General features: G+C 32.9%; 1 protein-coding gene across 1 annotated transcript in view; it reads left to right on the forward strand.

Moving 5' to 3' along the window:
- Positions 1-279: 279 nt before the first annotated feature.
- The window catches only part of LOC123665199 (mushroom body large-type Kenyon cell-specific protein 1), a 213,943-nt gene continuing 194,504 nt past the window's right edge, over positions 280-19,718 (forward strand). Inside the window, exon 1 of the mRNA XM_045599541.1 lies at positions 280-1,233. The gene's annotated coding sequence lies outside the window, so the exon portion shown is untranslated. The remainder of the gene's footprint in view (positions 1,234-19,718) is intronic.

The following is a 19,718-nucleotide window of genomic DNA, read 5'->3' on the forward strand; positions in this document are numbered from 1 at the left end:
AAAAAAGTTTTATCTATTTAGTCTTATGTTATAGCTAGTATATACTTATATATTTGCTCGCTCTCATATGTCAAATTATACATAAACCTATTGAGACTTTTTATTTCCATAAATTATATAAAAAAATAAAAAATAAATAACTACTGTTCCATTATTTACCATAAATATATATAATTTAAAAGTTATACACATTTTTTTAAAATAAAATCTTGAAATTCCTTCCTACTCGCGAATATATAACAATAGACGTGTGCACACGATAAGCGGTGTGGTATTACATAGTTCGCGTTACAGACGAACAGACGAGCTCGTAGTACCAGCGGGCAGTTTATTGACGTCGCATCCAACTAACTTGCTTTAAGCCTCTGTGAATGTCATCTAGTCTCAGTACCGCTGCAGTTGTGTGCGGCACGCCGCGCGCCAAAACACGCCTCACACACGATCGTTTTAATAAAAAAAAAAAAAATTAATAATAACGAGAACAAATGTCACTTTTCAAAATATATTCCCGCGCGAAGTAGCACGCGCGAAAGAGACGGCCGCTCCCCGCGACCGCTATTTCGGTGACGTCGGCCGGTGCATAGCGAAATAAAATAATGAAAAGTGGCATTCAGTGAATTCGTTGTGTTTACGCGCGTTGCTAGTTTGTTTGGCTCGGTAGTGCTGCACCGCTGCACTGGAGCGCTGCATTTCTCGATCGAAACGCAGCACCCTCTACCGGCCTGGCCGCCATCGACCTGTCACAACAATAACCTCGACGACGTCGTGGAAAACGCGATGTCTCGACGATTTTACCGCGACGAGATCGGGGGCTCGCGAAAATTGATGTAGCGGCGTTTATATGAATTTTTTTTTTCGAAACTTAACTAAGTGCGAAGTTCAGTTGCGCGCGAGCCGTCCCCGCACGCGCCTCGCGCTCCAGCGGAAAACAACGAAAAACTACGAAAATCTACGAAAAGGAGCCGAATGGACCCCGAGCTGGACTCGATTCCCGCCGAAATAACTTCCCAAGCTGAACTTTCAAATTTCGCAACAGAAAAGACCGCGGTCGATCCCGCAGTGAAAATTTTTGCTCAACTATGTGATGTAGACCTCGTAGTGCCTTACGAACCAAAAATTGTGATGTCATAGTGCAAAATTAAGTAGAACTAGTTTAAAGTATTAGTGAACTATATTTTGGAGCGGCGACGAACATTTCTTAGTGCATATGGACTACTGCATAGACTCTATAAGGTGAGTCGGGCGTGGGGCCGCCGGTCGTTTTAATTACAGTTATAGGTAATTTATGTTGTAGGAACGCCAATCTTAATCTATGAACTTGATTGCATTGGCGCGAAGTTTGTTACGAGTCAAGTGCATTCCTAGTTGTGATTGCAAATTCGCTCATGTGCTCGCTAACTTCTGCTCGATGGCGCGCAGGCGATTTTCGACCTTATCGCAAAACGTTGTTTGTTATTTTCGGTGTTTATTTGAAATTAAATGGTCGGGGTTTACTTGGTATTATCGAAGAAGTTTTTTTATGTGGTTTCGGTCGTTTTTTCCTTGTTTCGTAATGCCGTGAAGTCCGTATAATGACCATGGCTAGTCGCTATCGCACGAACGTAACTACTCGTACGTACTAAGGCTACTACTACTATGATTTGACTGAATTATATATTTCCTTTAACTCTTCATTGAACTTATATTACTATTATATATCTTTATTAATCAAGCAAAGCTTATATTACCACTAACATAAGAAGAACAGACAAACAAGGTTATTTGATTACAATAGAAAATAACATATTCCATAATTAATATTTGACTACTTAAAGTATTACAAAAAATTAAGTTTTTATTTACTTTTCCTATATTTCTATGTATTTACTATATCTAATATAAAGTGTCATGTTGATCAAATATACTATGCATCAACAGTACGACCTTTAGGTATATAAAACTATATTCGATAACGGTTTTATCAAGAAATTAAAACAAAAATATCTATACATATTAACAAATAGACAAAAAAGTCCTACTTCTGTAACAGCACAATGTATAAAAACTTTTTGGAATTCAAGAGGTTTAGTACTAACAAAACGTTGGTTGATACGAACTAAACATAACCTCTTTATTACTTTTGATTTAACTACGTAGGTATATAATATAACTTTTGTATTTTTTTTCTTTTGGAGCTAAAACATATAACTCAAAAATATAAACCGACTTCAAAAAATGATGATATTCTCAATTTAAATGTTGTACTTTTTTTCATAGCAATCGATTGTCATTTCAATTATGATTACGATCGCGACTGTAGATAATAATCACCAAATAACACATCATATGTAAATTGCTGAACACTGAATGCATCGTAACGTGTCTAATCGCATATTACGAACATTTTGTACAAATTAATTCTAAGTAACATTATAGTAAATTATAATACAAATTCAGGAAAAACAATTACCAGAATAATTATTCTCAATATTTATTTCTAAACATTTTAGAAGTTTCTGAGAAGTATGATTTTTGTTTTTGTTACAAATAGTATGATTGTACACGCTCGTATCCTCAAGGGTATTTCGTATTGTATAAGCTATTTAATTACCAAAATTTTGTCATTATTTATGTGTTATCTTTATAAGGATAATAACAGCTTATTCATAAAACATAGAAACAAAATATATTTGGGATTTATAGGGTATTATGATTTTATTTTTATCTATACAACTAGGTAGGCAAACAAGAGTACGGCGCACTTGATGGTAGTCGGTTACTGTAGCTTGTAGACACCTGCAATACCGCAAGCGCGTTGCCGACCCAATCCCCGACCATCCCCAGAAGCTCTGGCCAACGTTCTCACACAGAAACACAACACTGCTTGACACCAATGTTATTTAGCTGTGGTCTTCTGTAAAGTTGAGCTACTTCACCAGTCGGGCTGCTCCAGATTTTGAGCAGGATTTTTTATTTCCTGCTACGCCGATAGCGATTTTATAGAAAAACAATAAAAAAGAAGTATTTAATAAAAATAATAATTACGTGAAATAATTAGGTATATCTGTTTTATCAGACACACCTAATATTGTTACTTTTGCTTACTCTTGCTAAAGAAATTGTCTGTCCGTTCGGCGTGGAGAAACTTGGTAGATATTGTTCTACTCCTTCGGCTATCCAACTATTCATCAGCCTTTAACAGTCCACTGCTGGACGTAGGCCTCCCCCAATATTCGCCACTGCTTTCTGTCCTGCACCCTCTGAATCAAGCCAGGATTATCGGGGCTGCTGGGGACTAGGGGCCGGGGTATATTTTTGGCTACCACCAGGGGGGGGGGGGGGTTGCCGTAGTCACCATGCTCGGCACTCCTTCGGGATTGTGGAAGAAAATTATATTAAAGCCAGTATGGGGTCGTTTACAGGAATTTAAATTTATTGTAAATTTATTAATAAAGCCATATCTCTACTAATACGAATACTAACTTACAACTCAAAGTCAGTGGAATTAAACTATTAGAACTTAACAAAGGTTCGCGGTATCGATTTCCGCGTCCGAATTACGACCGATGAAATATTAAAAACCCTGTTTGGACATTTTTAAACAGCGGTCGATATTTAAGCGGCGTCGGTGGATAACACGTATAGCTATAGTTTCGTTTTGTGAATTTAATTTTTTAAAAGGTTTTAGCTTTGGAAACGTGTAAATTTGATGGATGTACGTTTTCGAAAGAGTAAATGTTGATGTTTTCGACGAAGTTTCTCAGCAGAATCTGTATTAGGAATCGGTGGTAGCTTCACATTTGCTGTAATATAGATATTGTGCGATGAAGATACAACATCGTCTTTCAACTTGTAGATCACTATGGTAATTTATTTAAGCTGCCTTAGAAAAAACCTTTTCAACTACGGTATGAATAGACGTATGATTAATAGTTTTATATATAGCAGTTACCTATATATATTAATTTTTGAAGTAAAATTTCTTTACGCACGCTTGACTTAGGGAGTAAGCTGGTGAATGCGTGACGAGAACGTTACGAAAAACGTGATCAGGTGAGACGAACGGAAGTTGAGAGCAAGATATAAGATAGTGAAGATAGAAAGAGGGAAAGAGTTACGTTTTTACGATGTTTTACTTCAGTCGTGTGGTCTAAAGCACACTCATTTTTTCTTTTTAATTTTTCTTGCGTTCGAACCATTTTTGGCTTGAGGCAATCAGAATAGGTGAACAACATCACTCCACTTAACTAAATTCAAATAATGAGTAGAAATTGTAGCATTACTACATAAACAAACAAATAAGCCTTAGTATACATAAAGAATAACTTAATAGATGTTACATAGTGATTCTACAGTTAATTGTAATTAAAAGGAATTAAGTGTACGACTGTTGACACTATAATTATGTTATTTATTATATGTATATTCACACACAACGATGTAATTGTGTCTTAGTTGACTCTAACTGTAAGTAACTGTTTAAATAGAATGTGTATAAAGTCATAGTTACTAAACGATTTTCATTAAAATATATGTAAATACAGTTGTTATAATTGGCAGGAAAATTAAAAAAAAAAAAACACTACAATAGTTCATTTTGGTTTTAAACATTACCCGCACGCATATAACTTTACGCACACAGCTATATTATAATGTAGTTAGAATTTAAAAAAATATAAATTCAAAAATAGAAATTATTGGATTTTTTTTTAAAGCTTAAATATTATTCAACCTCTTTTGACGTTGTCTTAGGCTTTATAGAACATAAGCCATATCTATATAAAATACAACAAGTAAAAATGTATGACATTATTTAGTTTAAAACAAAACTATTCGTGTAGATAAAACACGATGCACTTTTAAGCCAATTACAGACGTTATTTGTGTTAAGTATGCAGTGGAATAGTCGCAGTATCAACTGTCAAAGTGGTCATTGCCCTGCGTACAGTCGGTCGCGAAAAGATGGACACTTTTTTGCTACACTTACATGTATGTATATGCGCAATCTATATTGTGTAGTTTCTTATGAATTTTTGTATTTGATTGTATATTATCAGATGGAAAATATCTTTTGCATGTTGGTATAGATACGAACTTTTTAAATTGTGTCCATTACTTTTTTATTTAAGGGCTGAAGGAAATTTTTGTTATCATATTATGTTTACTTAAAGAATATTGCATACAATATTATATACTTAAAAATTAAAGGTGGTACACATACAAGTTAGGACTTTGTGGTTTTCAATATTTTGGCAACGAAATAACTCGTATTGAATCCAAATTTACGTAAATAAATAAAACATGACGTAAGAAACCGATATATTCAAATAGCAGTCAGTTATATTTAGATTCAAGCTATGGTTTTCATTACAATAAGTCGAGTACTTTAACTGAGGTAGGGGACAGCAAATATTCTGTTCAAAATCTGGAGCAGCCCGCCTCAGGGACTGGGGATATACCTCGACCGTACAGAAGATCACAGCTACATAATACTGCTTTCAAACAGTTTTGCGTTTCTGTGATGAGTAAGGTGACCAGAGTTCTTGGGCGCGCGGGGGGGGGGGGTTAATGTCGGCAACGCGTTTACGACGCATCTGGTGTTGAGGCATCCATAAGCTACGTTAATCGCTTACCATCAGGTGAGCCGTATGCTTGTTTGCTGACCTAGTTATATGAAAAACGGAACTTATGTTAAGGTTGATCCCTTGGTACCCTTACCAATATACCACACACTCTCCTTCTTACCCACCCAAGTTTTAAGACTTAGTTACAATTAAATATTCAGACTTACAATAAAATGTCATAGTGGTCAATACAATTAACTCGGGGTAAATGGTCACGAGTTCGATCAGTGCTAATTTAATATGATAAATTAATAATTAAATAAGTTAATAATTTAATTTAATTTTAATAAATAATTTATAAGAATATTATTAAATTAAACAAAAATAATTTAATAAATAATTTAATTTATTAGATATAATTAATATATTGAAGGCCACGTTAAGGAAAAGAATTAAAGTAGGTAATAGAAATAATAATAGGAACCCCTTTAAGAATTTCCTTATTTTTCGGTCGGTTTATAAATTGTAATTAGTAAATGTATTTTTGAGTAAACGGTATAAAAGTAATAAATCCATTTACAGTTATGAGTAAATTCACTGAATCATACAATTTTTTTTCTATATTTAATTTTGCATTCAGTCGGTCATGTCCATTATCTGTAAAACGATTTTCGTTTTTTAGGATTCAGTACCGAAATCCAACAAAACCTAATTGTGATCAATCCTTTGTTTATCTGTTTATCCGACTTTAATAGGATTGTATCTTTGGAAGTGTGTTCAAAAAAGTTATTATTTAATAGAATATGCTTTACTTTCTATGTTTAATAATATCATTATAAATGTCAGTAAATTAAATTTAATAACGTAAGAATAGATAAGGAAAGTAATAGGAACTAAACACGATGCCAAAGCCTATTTATTAGGTTCTGGTACTAAATAAGTACAAATATTGCAGCTAACGTCATACTTTCTGATAGATTTAAGTAACAGTCAGCATTATCTTTATTCAATCTGTAGCCAACTGGCAAAACCCAGTTTTATGTTTACCATAAAATTAATATAAAATAAGAACTGTATTAAAAAAATATACAGAACCCAATGTAACATCGATTCCCACAGACCGATTTTTTAAGCTTTAAAATTTATTCACGGAAAAAACAATTCGGGCATGCACGTCGGGCATTATCGTTAGCGATTCGGGTATATTCGTGTTTGTAATTTTTTTTTAATTTTTTTTTTCTTCATTCTATTGGCTCGTGTCACGGAAGGTAAGGTTACTTTGTAATGTTATAGAGTATTCAGGTCGATTAGTCACTATTTACATACGTCACCAAATAACTGAAAAACTATTTGAAAACTGGCACAGTTGAACAAAGGAAAACTAGACTTATTTGCGAATTTGCTAAAGTTAAACGAATGGATGGATGAAGCATTTGTTTTGTCTAAAGAGTTACTTATGGACGTCTGCAAAACCACGAGCATCATTAGCACTTTCCCGACCATACTCCAGCTGGCAATAGACCACGTCCTCACATCAGGAGTTTCTCTAAAACGAGTGCTACTGTTGGAACATGTGTGTGTGATGCAAAAACAGGTCTTAGATATCTCATTGTTGAACAAAGGTCTTTTATCTGATATAGAGGATTTGCGAAGGCTTTGATGTAACTTGTGACACCATTGAACTAATACTCCAGGTCTGGCGTGCTGGTGACGAAAGTTGTAAAGAATAAGACAGACAGAGGAAGAATAGAACAATATGAATTATTGTTCAAACAGTTTCATTTTAAAATTACCATTACTATACCAACAGAGCATGGGAATGATGGACTATTTTTAAAATGTCGATTTTTTTTTAATTTTGGCTTAAAAAACAAAGTCTTACATCGATACGTTTTATTGATGCTGGCATCTTTCATCATAATTATTGTGTTCAATGTCGCATGACTCGCGACGTCATGTTGCTTGTTCTCTCAATATCCTTGTACGTATTCGGAAACGTCGATTTTATTTCGATTACGATAAAAATAAATTTGTTAAAAGAAATTTTTGTACTTACGTATTTTTGGAAATTTTATTTTAATAAAATTTTGTCATACGAAATGTTCACTTTGAATATCTTGTAATTATGAATAAAGTTATTATTTATTTATTTATTCAGTATCAATGATAAGGCCGCCTTTGCACCTTTTTTAACCGACTTCCAAAAAAGGAGGAGGTTCTCAATTCGACTGTTTTTTTTTTTTTTTTTTATGTATGTTACATCAGAACTTTTGACCGGGTAGACCGATTTCTACAAATTTTGTTTTAATCGAAAGGTTGTGTGTGCCAATTGGTCCCATTTAAATTTATTTGAGATTTAACGACTACTTTTCGAGTTATATCTAATAATGCGTTTTTACTTGACGCTTTTTTCGTCGACCTACGTTGTATTATACCGCATAACTTTCTACTGGATGTACCGATTTTGATAATTCTTTTTGTTGTCGGAAAGGGGATATCCCTAGTTTAGTACCGTGATAAGAAGACCAAGATCTGATGGTGGGATCCCAGAGAAATCGAGGGAAACTCTCGAAAATCCGTAATAACTTTTTACTGGGTGTACCGATTTTGATAATTTTTAATTTAATCGAAAGCTGATGTTTATCATGTGGTCACATATAAATTTTATCGAGATCTGATAACTACTTTTTGAGTAATCTTTGATAACGCGTAGTTGCTTGACTATTTTTTCGTCGATCTACGTTGTATTACTTGTCGTTGTAATTGAAGTCGGTTTTTTTTTTTCGTTTGCGAGCAAACACAATTATTAAGTTATAATCTTGTATTTCCTTATGTAATTTCAAATGTGCAGTATAGTGTAATAATATTGAGATTAGTTTCTTTTTTTCAACAAAGTGATTTTTTTAAATAGGTAATTGTTTCTTATTCACATTCTGATTTTGTCTAATTTTTCATTCCATGATTCATGTACCTAATTATGTATACAAACTATTTTGAACACGATTTACCAGTATATAAATACAAAGTTTAATAAACATATGTTTAATAAATATATTAAACAATAAAAAAACGTAATGATAACAACAAAACAACGAAGAGAAATCTTACATAAGTTCCGTAATTTGAGCGGGAGTCATCAGCCGATGTCCAAGATGGCGTCGCATTTTTTTGTCTATCCGCTAACGGCCGGCGAATGTTTTAGAACGAGTTTCTTTGCGTTTCATACACTTAACCTTGTCATTAGGCTCGACTAGTCATTTTTGAATTTCGAATCGAGTTGACATAACTTTTTATAAAATATAATCTACTTTATACCTTATCCGTTTAAAAATAAGGTTAGATTTTCTTTAAATTTGTTTGGATTTATTACCTTTATCGCTAAGAATACAGGAATTTTCGTCGTAGCACTACATTCTCCTTCCATAGATAGCTAAGAGCGATGACATGGCGCGAAAGTATCGGCCATTATATATATATTTTTTTATTATTCTTTGTGTGGTTAATTTTAAAATGGCTTTTGTTATCTCAATATGGACTTACAATGAACATTTTAGTATAGCAATATTATTAATTACAGTAGGTATTATATATTAAGAATGTTTTAATATTTTTATTACGACACAATCAGTTTCCTAGCCTCGAAAAACATTTAAGTGTACCAACTTACTTATGTGCTATGACAACTTACACACACATACACAAATATCCTCATTTATGTATTTTTGTTACTGTTTCCCTTAAACAAGTTACTAGGCTTCAACAAAAAAATAAAAATATAGAAACAGTTTTATCGTATCCGGGCTTATAACGACTATTATGTATTTATTTCAACATTTAGTTACTATTGACGACCGCTCTGGTGTAATGGTGGGTGTGCCGTGTCGCCCAAACACCGACTCTTTGTGGGTCTCCCCACCGTGCATCGGAGAGCACGTTAAGCTGTAGGTCCCGATTGTTATCATGTAAACCTTATAACGATCGTTACTCATAGTAGCATTGGAGCAGCGTGGTGGATTAAGCTCTGATCCTTCTCCTGCACGAGGAAAGAGGCCTATGCCCAGCTATGGGATATTACAGGGTGAAGCGTTAGTTACTAAGTTAAATGTGATGAATTTAAGTGATGATAATGATTATAATGGTAAAATTTGGCACAAAAAATAGGGTATAACTTAGAATAATACAAACTTCTTACCAACAATCTTTGTTCCGAATAATTGTGTTTGCTCGCAAACGAAAAAAAACCGACTTCAACTACATCGACGAGTAATACAACGTAGATCGACGAAAAAATACTCAAGTAACTGCGCGTTATCAAAGATTACTCAAAAAGTAGCTACCAGATCTCAATAAAATTTATATGTGACCACATGACAAACATCAGCTTTCGATTAAATTAAAAATTATTAAAATCGGTACACCCAGTAAAAATTTATTGCGGATTTTCAAGAAGTTCCCTCGATTTCTCTGGGATCTCATTATCAGATCCTAGTTTCCTTATCATGGTGCTAAACTAAGGATATCTTCTTTCCAACAAAAAAAGAATTATCAAAATTGGTACACCCAGTAAAAAGTTATTGCGGATTTTCAAGAATTTCCATCAATTTCTCTAGGATTCCATCATCAGATCCTGGTTTCCTTATCATGATACCAAACTAGGGATATCTCCTTTCCAACAAAAAAAAATTTATCAAAATTGGTACATCCAGTAGAAAGTTATGCGGTATAATACATCGTAGGTCGACGAAAAAAAGCGTCAAGTAAAAACGCATTATTAGATATAGCTCGAAAAGCAGTTGTTAGATCTCACATAAATTTAAATGGAACCAATTGGCACACACCACCTTTCGATTAAAAGAAAATTTGTCGAAATCGCTCCACCCAGTCAAAAGTTCTGATGTAACATACATAAAAAAAAACATACAATCGAATTGAGAACCTCCTTCTTTTTTGGAAGTCGGTTAAAAAAAAAGATTTTCATGGCATAGTTTTTTATATCAATGAAATTGACAATAGTTATTTATAATACACTAGCTGTGTCCTGGAGTTTCACCCTCGTTAATTTGAGATAAAGGGTATTAAAATATTATATAGCCTTCCTCGGGTAATGGACACAAAAAGATTTTTTTTTAATTTGAAGCAGGTAGTTCCTGAGATTAGCAAACAAACAAACAAGGTAATACAAAAAAAATCTTATTGTTATAATTATAATCTGTTGCAGAAAATTATAGGACCTGTGGTTATCTATACAAATGATTAAAATTGGAGTATCTGTTTGTAATATTAAAATAACCGCTTTTTACTAAATGCGCATTTATGTATACACGGTACATATACCAAAATAACCTTTTTTACAATTTTTCTCTGTCTGTCTGTTTGTTCCGGCTAATGTCTGAAACGGCTGGACCGATTTTGAAAGGACTTTCATTGGCAGATAACTGATGTAGTAAGGAGTAACTTAGGCTACTTTTATTTTCGAAATTTATTTATTTTATAACTCTGCGCTCTAAACAATAGCTTTTTTGTAAAATTATACGCGGACGAAGTGGCGGGCACAGCTAGTGTAATTATAAAAGTTAAATTTACTAAAAGTAGTCAGATATTATAAGAATGATCGAGAATATCTAAAAGACAACAGTGTATAATTTATAAAAATTAGATTTTATAAATCGATGTTACCTACCTAAAATGTTAAGGTAGTCGCGTGACTGAAAAATATTTAGTGAATCGTAGCCTTAAACTAAATATTGTTATGGAAATGGCATGTTTGCTAATCGAATCAGCTTAGATTGTGCCTCATTATTATTTTTATTACTTAACAAATACTACTTTCCTATACAACTGCGACTCTTATCAAATACAGACAAAGTGACTTTAGTAAGTAGTTTAGTAAGTCAGATGAATAGTTTTTTAAACTTGCTAAGAAATTTGTTAATTATTTAAAATATTTCTTAAAATATGTGAAAATGAGCAAAAGGCTAGTTGGTACACCTAAATACATAATTTATATTTTAGACCATTTTTGATTAATTTATCAAATTTAATCTTTTGTATTAAATTTTTTAAAATTTTTTTTGCTTAGTTCAAATCTTCTGAGAAACGTCTAATTTGAACATTGAATTTTAAATTATCTTAATTATGAAAATGAATTTAAATAATTCGATATGCAAATTTGTAACGGTTTTGCTTTATTGCTGTGATTATTTGAAGATAAATTATATTTAACTAGTGACCCGACACGGCTTCGCACGGTTCCAAAAACTATCAAGGTTCCTCTACTATATTATGCATGTATTATACATATAAACCTTCCTCTGTATTCACTATATTTACTAAAGAAAAGTGCATCAAAATCCGTTGCGTAGTTATAAAGATCTAAGCATACAGACAGCGGGAAGCGAATGTGTTTTATACTACATATGTAATGATTACCTGTTATCATAACTTTAAGAAAAAAGGAAATTACTGCTTTTTACGAATTAGAAAGGTACTCAATAATTATATATATTTCATATAAAAACAATAATCATTTCTATTTTAATTTCTAGTCTAAGGTACAAAAAATGATGTTAATTGTAATTTTGTGTATACGTCTATTGTAATTCAAATCTCAACAAACGTACAGAAATAATGAAAATTCTCACTCGATTCCCCAGTTCCAGAAGTTTACAACAAACTCTATCTAAATAAGTTCATTGGTTTTTAAAATGAACGCATGATTTTGTATTGATAGAAGTGCATAGATATTGGTAATTCATTGGCTTTATACTGGTTTGGATTGTATTACATATTTCAAAAAGAAACGTATGTTAACAATTGCTATGTGGTTACGGCAGTAAAGAATATAGTCATCTCCGCTCTTCCCGTGGGTGTAGTAAGAGGCGACAGTTCCATTACCACTTTGGAACTTAAAAGGCGACCGATGGCGGGATAACCAACCAATCCAAACTGCTGGCTTTGAAATACACAGGCCGAAGACGGGCTGCAGCGTCTTCGGTGCGACAAAGCCAGCCCTGCGGTCACCAACCCGCCTGCCCAGTGTCGTGACTGTGGACAACAAACATGAGTTCACACCATTTTTAGCGCGAACTTGTGGAGGCCTATGTCTTGCAGTGGACTGCAATAGGCTAAAGTGATGAACGATGATGGTATGTCAAAATGTTCTTACTTTTTAAGTAAGTAATAAAGTTATCAAAACTTTTAATAAACTATATATCAATAATAACGTCGATAAACTTACTAACTAAATAGTTAATATAGTATAAGTAGGTCCTTACATTTTTAGGGAAGACACATCAGGAAATATCCTGCTCACATTTAGAACAGTACGACTCCAATTTTAAGCGTATCGCTCCTTTAGCAATAAGACTGCCTTTCCAAATCTTACTATTATTACATATTGTACTTTTTTTTGTATCTTTTGGTGTACAATAATGCATATTATTATTATTACGATGGGGAAGTACCTCGAACTTACAGACTTCAATTTTCTTCAGGTTCATCTTGCAGATTTTTCATTCAGTCATAGCAGACGTTCTCTAGCTTTCTGACACAAATTCTTCAACTTTATTATAATACCCAAAATTATTTATTGTTAAGGGGTCGTTCATTAAAGACATAATATTTTTAGAAAATTTTTGAACTTCTACCTCCCTTAGTGATATATGGTGAGCGTGAACTACCCCTAACTCCCCAAGACCCAAAAATCTAGTGTATTGTTTCCATCCAAAATGTTTTTTTAATTATTATAGAAATTGTTAATTTTCAAGACTAAAGGCCCAGTAGTTTGTTTCTTAAAAAGGATCACAAGAATGTACAAAACGTCGTCTTCAAATTGGTAATATCTGGTATGAAATACAGCGTCACTAAATCCAAACTTCTTTGCCATTTATAGAAAGCCTGCACTGATAATAAGCTTTAGCTATTAATTTATTTTTTAATATAAGTTTTATATTTGTTCTCAGACAACTGTAATTATAAAATAGTTTGAGGGATTTTATTATACATCCGAATACCATAATCCAGAAAGGAGAGAAAAATTGTAACGATTTAATAGTCATGATAAAATACCAAATCTATCCCATACCGAAACCGTAAATTTTCTCCAGGGATATAATAATTTTGAACTATTCAAGGCTATGTACCTATCATTGTACTAAACTCCATCTAGATTCTTTTAGCCTTTCTAACATGATAGTGCTACAAATATACACCCATACAAGCCTTTGAATTTGTAAAAGTCGTGAGATAAAGGGCTGTATAACGTGACTCATCAGAATAAACAAAAAAAAAAAAAAAAGGTAACTAATTTAAGGTGTTTTCAAATATATTTAATTATTTTACATAACAAGTTATGTACACCAGGATAGCAATAGGAAATAGCTCTTATAAACAAAGGCACTACTTATCCCATGATGGAATCTCTTCCAGTAGTCCTGCCACAAGAAACCGGACAAAGGAGGAATAGTTATAAAACAGTCGCAAAATTAGAGTGTACAATCTAAACATATTGAGAATAAAAATATAAAATATAATAAATAATAATTATACAATATATAAATGCATAAATACATAATAATGTAAACACACGTAGATACATACACATATACAATAGGTACAAACATAATGTAATACATACGATAATATATTCCAATACGCCTAAGGACACTTAATTAAATTGATTTTAGACTAGGATTGATTCAGGTAGAATTAAGCAAGGTGATATGGCTAGTATTACAACTAGATTGTAACTAACTAGAATAGTGTTGAAGTTATTCATAGTAAACATGTGTGTGATACAATCAAACAACGTTTTTGTAATTGTTGCGTTATTAGCTTATATGGGTATATAACAAATTCCAATGACTCAAAAACTTCGATAAGAAAAAATATTTTAACAATTGTATCATTGTAATAAATATATTTTATGGAAGTTTTTAAAAATCAACTCTAGGTCTCAGGAAGGGGATTTTTTTTTCTAGAATTTAAGCCTAGGTCTGGTCAGCGGCTTTGTCGACATTGTAGAGGAACATAAGTATACTGTAGAGATTATATTTACAAAAGTAAGTTAAGTTTTTAGATGGGTAATATAAATAATTTTTCAAAAATATCCGTTATTAAATTAGACGAGCAATTTCTTTGCCTCGTCGTACCAAATACTAAGCATCTGTGTTTGAATTTGTCTGCTTATAAGTCCAGGCTAGCTTCGTCAATTTTCGTATGTCCATGCTTTATTTACAACAAAAAGAGACGGCTTTATATCCATGACTCCTTTATAACAATAAAAAAAAAACACAGGAGGATTGAAGATGATAAAAAAGTACCAGGAGAACATGACTGCAATCTGTGTTATGACTAGTTTCTGAGATGAAAACTAAGCTAAGATAATCATATTGAGAAAATGTTGGTAATGAGTTATAGTCCGAAAGTAAAGATAAATGTAAATCATTGCAAGCCAGAAAGTTACTAAAGGCGACGGGCGAAAATGGGCCTGAACTTTACGGTCCGTTACATCATTGAAATATTTATCAATATTCGTTTCAAGTTTTTTCATTCCCAATGGCAAAACGATTCGTTATTTTACCATGGGATAGTAAATTGATTAACAAATTGAAATACTTTTGTTTTCCTGTGCCCTAGTATATTTTTCTGTCCTATAGAGACACTTCAAATGTTGCTAGCTGAGAAAAACGAATTATTGGATTACCGATTCGTTTTATTTGTCTTTATTTTTAAGGTTTTTATTATGTACTTATGTTGCATACTAAGTGTATGCAATGCTATCGTGATTTGCAATGGGTATAATGGTTTTATCTAAAAAAAAGAAATTCTAAATATAAAAAAAACGACTCACTTTATTTTTTAAGCTGGCAATCGAAGGCGTAAAAACATTAAGTCAGGTGTAAGTCAAGTGTCAAAGCCATTCACTCGTTTTGTTCTCAGCTTGCGGCAGTGAATATTTTGGTGTTTTGTGCATTTCGTTTGATCTTTTGGTTTTCTTTCACGACTTTCGCTATGTTTAACATCAACAACACAACGACGTTTTTTACATATTAGTTGACAATTCTCACAGAGGAAGGGACGCCATCCGAGCTTATTGTTGTAATTGTGTTATAGGGAGACGAACAGTAGGTTGCCGTTGCCAAGTAATGTCCGTAATATGGTACCTAGGCTAGGCAAGACATCAAGAAAATCTAATACCACCTGCGCAATTTTTAGATAACGTTCTAATAATTTATGACGATGAATAAATAAATGTTAAAATAATTAACCAATTTTTATTTAACTCTCCCCTTTATTATTGACAAATGAAAAATAACAAATACATAGATTCAATTGTAATAAACATGCTTTATCATTAAATTGTAGGTGTCCATAATCGTGTAATTGTACTTTAAATAACACAAGTACTGAGTGACTATAACGATTTGAGGTTATTTTTTTATTAAACAAAGTCATCCTGTAACTTTTTTCTCCCATGAAGGATTTATGCAAAATGTTCTGTATTTGATAAAGGACTATAGTTTCTATAGAATAACACTAAAATCATCAATGTAACGTTCAGGCCCAACTTTCTATGGACGTTCGCCCGCCTCCTTTGCGATTTGATGAAATCTGGTGTAATATTGGATACAACACCCATAGGGGCTAAACACGAATATTATGAAAGACTTATCGACTCGCCCGTTGGCGCAGTTTGTAGTGAACCTGCATATGCTCCGGGGGTTGTGGGTTCGATTCCCACCCCGAGTTGGGTTGAATATATATATTTATTTATATATGTATATGTACTATTTATACGTATATTTATAAAAAAATAGCTATACTAGTCGGCTGTACATGATAACAACCGGGACCGACGGCTTAACGTGCTCTCCGAGGCACGGTGGGGAGACCCACAAGGACTGCACACCCAGACCACGGAAAAGATCCGTATGGCCAATACAAATGTTTGTCATGTCGGTCCCGGTTGTTATCATGTACACCTGATAGCGATTGTTACTCATAGTAGGGAATATATCCTCTTTCCCGGATTCATTGGAGCAGCGTGGTGGATTAAGCTCTGATCCTTCTCCTACATGGGAAAAGAGGCCTATGTCCAGTAGTGGAATATTACAAGCTGAAGCGAGAAGCGAGAGTCGGCTGTTACCTATAACATAAGCTTTAAGTTGCGTACATTAGGAACAGATGACCGTGTGTGCATGTTGTAAATATTTATTTATTTATTTATTTATTTATGAAATAATGACCAAATTTTTTATGTATACCTTCAATAGTTTGACTTGACAATGATGAATCTATTAGGCAGTTAGGGAATGTATTTATCTAGATATACTATAAATTTTTAAACCTATTTGAATGCCAAGCATTCTAAACTACATATTGTCAATACTAAAGATATATTTTAGGTACGTGTCCAGATCTAACCTTTGTTCTATGTTATTTAAGGAAAACTTTGGAGGCAAAATAATTAAGTCTCTAAGTATTTATATTAAAAAAAGTACCTAATTAAATGAATAATTAATTATATCAGCTACTGTAAATTATAGCCTATTATAAAATAACGTAACAAATCAAGGATATAAAACATAACTATAACATAATACAAAGACAAATAAATTAACAACCGGCGCCACGGAACATATCGTAAAACGACACTGGTCTATATAACGAACGTCCACTACCGCGTGACCCACCGTACTTTCGACTCGACATTCGTTATGTCATAAATAATACTAACTGTTCAATGAGAGGGAGGCCAATCTATATTTGTCGTACGATGAAACACGAAAATAGCCGAGCGTAACCAACATGGCGTCTTACGCGTCACGGTTTTGAGGTTAAGGTTTGAAATTTCCAGCCGTTGTCACCGCTAACATATATTTACACATTAATAAGCTCTTATATCTAAACAATAAAGTTTATATTTCCCTAACCCAGGCTTAATTTTAAATTTGTATCTACGTAAATGGCGCGTAGACGTTTGTCATTTTCTTACGCGAGTAAAGGGTCTTGATCTTTACATTGAATTCGCGCTCCCGATGTTTTGCGATATTATTTAACTATGTGTGTTCCCACGGCTTCGGTTGTTATTACCGTTTTATGATTGCGGTATTAAGTAGAATTTTTCGTAGGTATTTGATGTCTATTGTTGCCATTATATTCATACAAAGGAATCGCTTTTTATCGAATCATATTTACCAATACTGTTCAATTGTAAACGGAATCCATATTTCTTTTTTCTTTTTTTTTTCGCAACGTCATAAAAGCTCATCCATAGACAAAACTAAAAACGATCACGTAGAGAGACCTCGCGAATGGAAACGTATTATAAAACAATGCACTCTTATCACTCGCGATTATGGCGCAATACGAAACTGTGGCGCTAAAATGTTGCTTTTCTGAAATTTTTGCGTTTATTCGGCTTATTAAATGTTATGAACGGGAATTACTTTTGTGTTAGGTATAAGTTCGATTTCCACTCGTTACTAATCTCTCACTATTATCTATTATTTTAAGTTTGTCTCGTATTTTGACGCATCTTCTTTTAAAGATGAAAACAAATCATTAAAACTAAATCCTAGGTTTTATTTGAGATTGTCCGATTCAATATGGGTTAGAGCTAAAAATTATCAAGCGCCATACTTTTTTTAAAAATCTCCGAATACGAAACTTTTTGTACTAAATTGTGTTAACGATTGGTTCGATTGTGATTTTTATATGAATACCTAACTACCCGAGAATTAGTTACCAAAACAAAGACTGGTGGAATATTGTGTTTTATTCATATCAGTAACAGCTAATCAGTTTTTTATTTTGATATTATTAATGGAGTTTTATGTGCGAAGTAATATATATCTATGCTGTTAATTAATAATAATTGACGACACGATGATGGTACAGACAGACTTTTTCACGTCAATATACATATAATACACTATCGTGCGAACCAGCAATAAGTGCACAGATGAGACAATTAATTTGATATAATAAAACAATAAATGTCTTGATAACGGTCTGTTTGATTATAAAAAAAAATATCTGGTTGATAATTTTGAGCGCGTTGACATATAATTAACTTTTTGAGCTCTAATAAATGAAATAAACCGCACCAACTTTCTTTAATTATGAAATTTATGTTACTATATTGATGTTACAAAGCTAAAATGTTGATTTATATGAATCCTTTATTATTAGACACTTTTAGTATTATAAAAATATATATCTGATTAAAACGCTACGAAAAAGTCAAAGCTGTGTCAATAAATGGGAAGTATTACGTACGTTTGTATCAAAAGCCAGAAAATATGCCCAACAAAACCACAACAAACAAAAAAGTCGATAAAGTCGATATGAACATTTCTCAGGAACAAGACTCGAACCCATGATAGTTATAGAAAACATCGTCATTACAACTAAATATAGTAAACGTCAAGTTCTTAATATTGCTACATATGAAAATTGTAAGGAGCTATTAAATATTAATACGCAATTAACTGTGTTATGTTTCTGACGGATACCCGTCGCGGCATAGTCGCGGTTTCGATTGCCGTTGCTCGGGATAGATATTTGCATTAGTTCAAGCATTTGTAGGTGGAGACCCTGGAGACCTTGCCTTAGAGGGCATGTAAAGCTGTCGATCGTATATTATGGTATCATAGACATGTAAAAAAGATCTTTATTCGTGGTAGGAAAATTCCCTACACGAAGATGAGGCTTTTACTGAGCAGTGAGAAGAAGAACAAGTAAATTCATACGAATAACTTTTCATATCTTTCATCTATTTATATATTAATTATCTCGAAATACATAATAGTTTGTTTCAAATGAGCTAATTTTATGCCAATTAGCAGATATCCGTGACACACAAATTTTGAGAATGTGTGCAATTATTAAATTATGGCAATTATAAAATTTAGCCTACCGACGTAGTTTATTACTATGTCAAATTGATTCTAAATATTCGCTGACTGTATAAATAAATCACGTACCTAACGTGTGTTCGCTAAATTAAGATGCATGTATTACACATCATTTATCTGACAGTTAATATTTATAGGCTGATTAAAATACATAATTTATCATATCCTATAAATATATTTTTTTAAATCATTGGGTCGGCGGGAAAACGTATAGTTCATTTAATGGTAGAAGGTCGCAGTCTAGGTATGGATATCC

The sequence above is a fragment of the Melitaea cinxia genome, chromosome 23 (genome assembly GCF_905220565.1).
Source record: "Melitaea cinxia chromosome 23, ilMelCinx1.1, whole genome shotgun sequence".
Classification (NCBI taxonomy): domain Eukaryota; kingdom Metazoa; phylum Arthropoda; class Insecta; order Lepidoptera; family Nymphalidae; genus Melitaea; species Melitaea cinxia.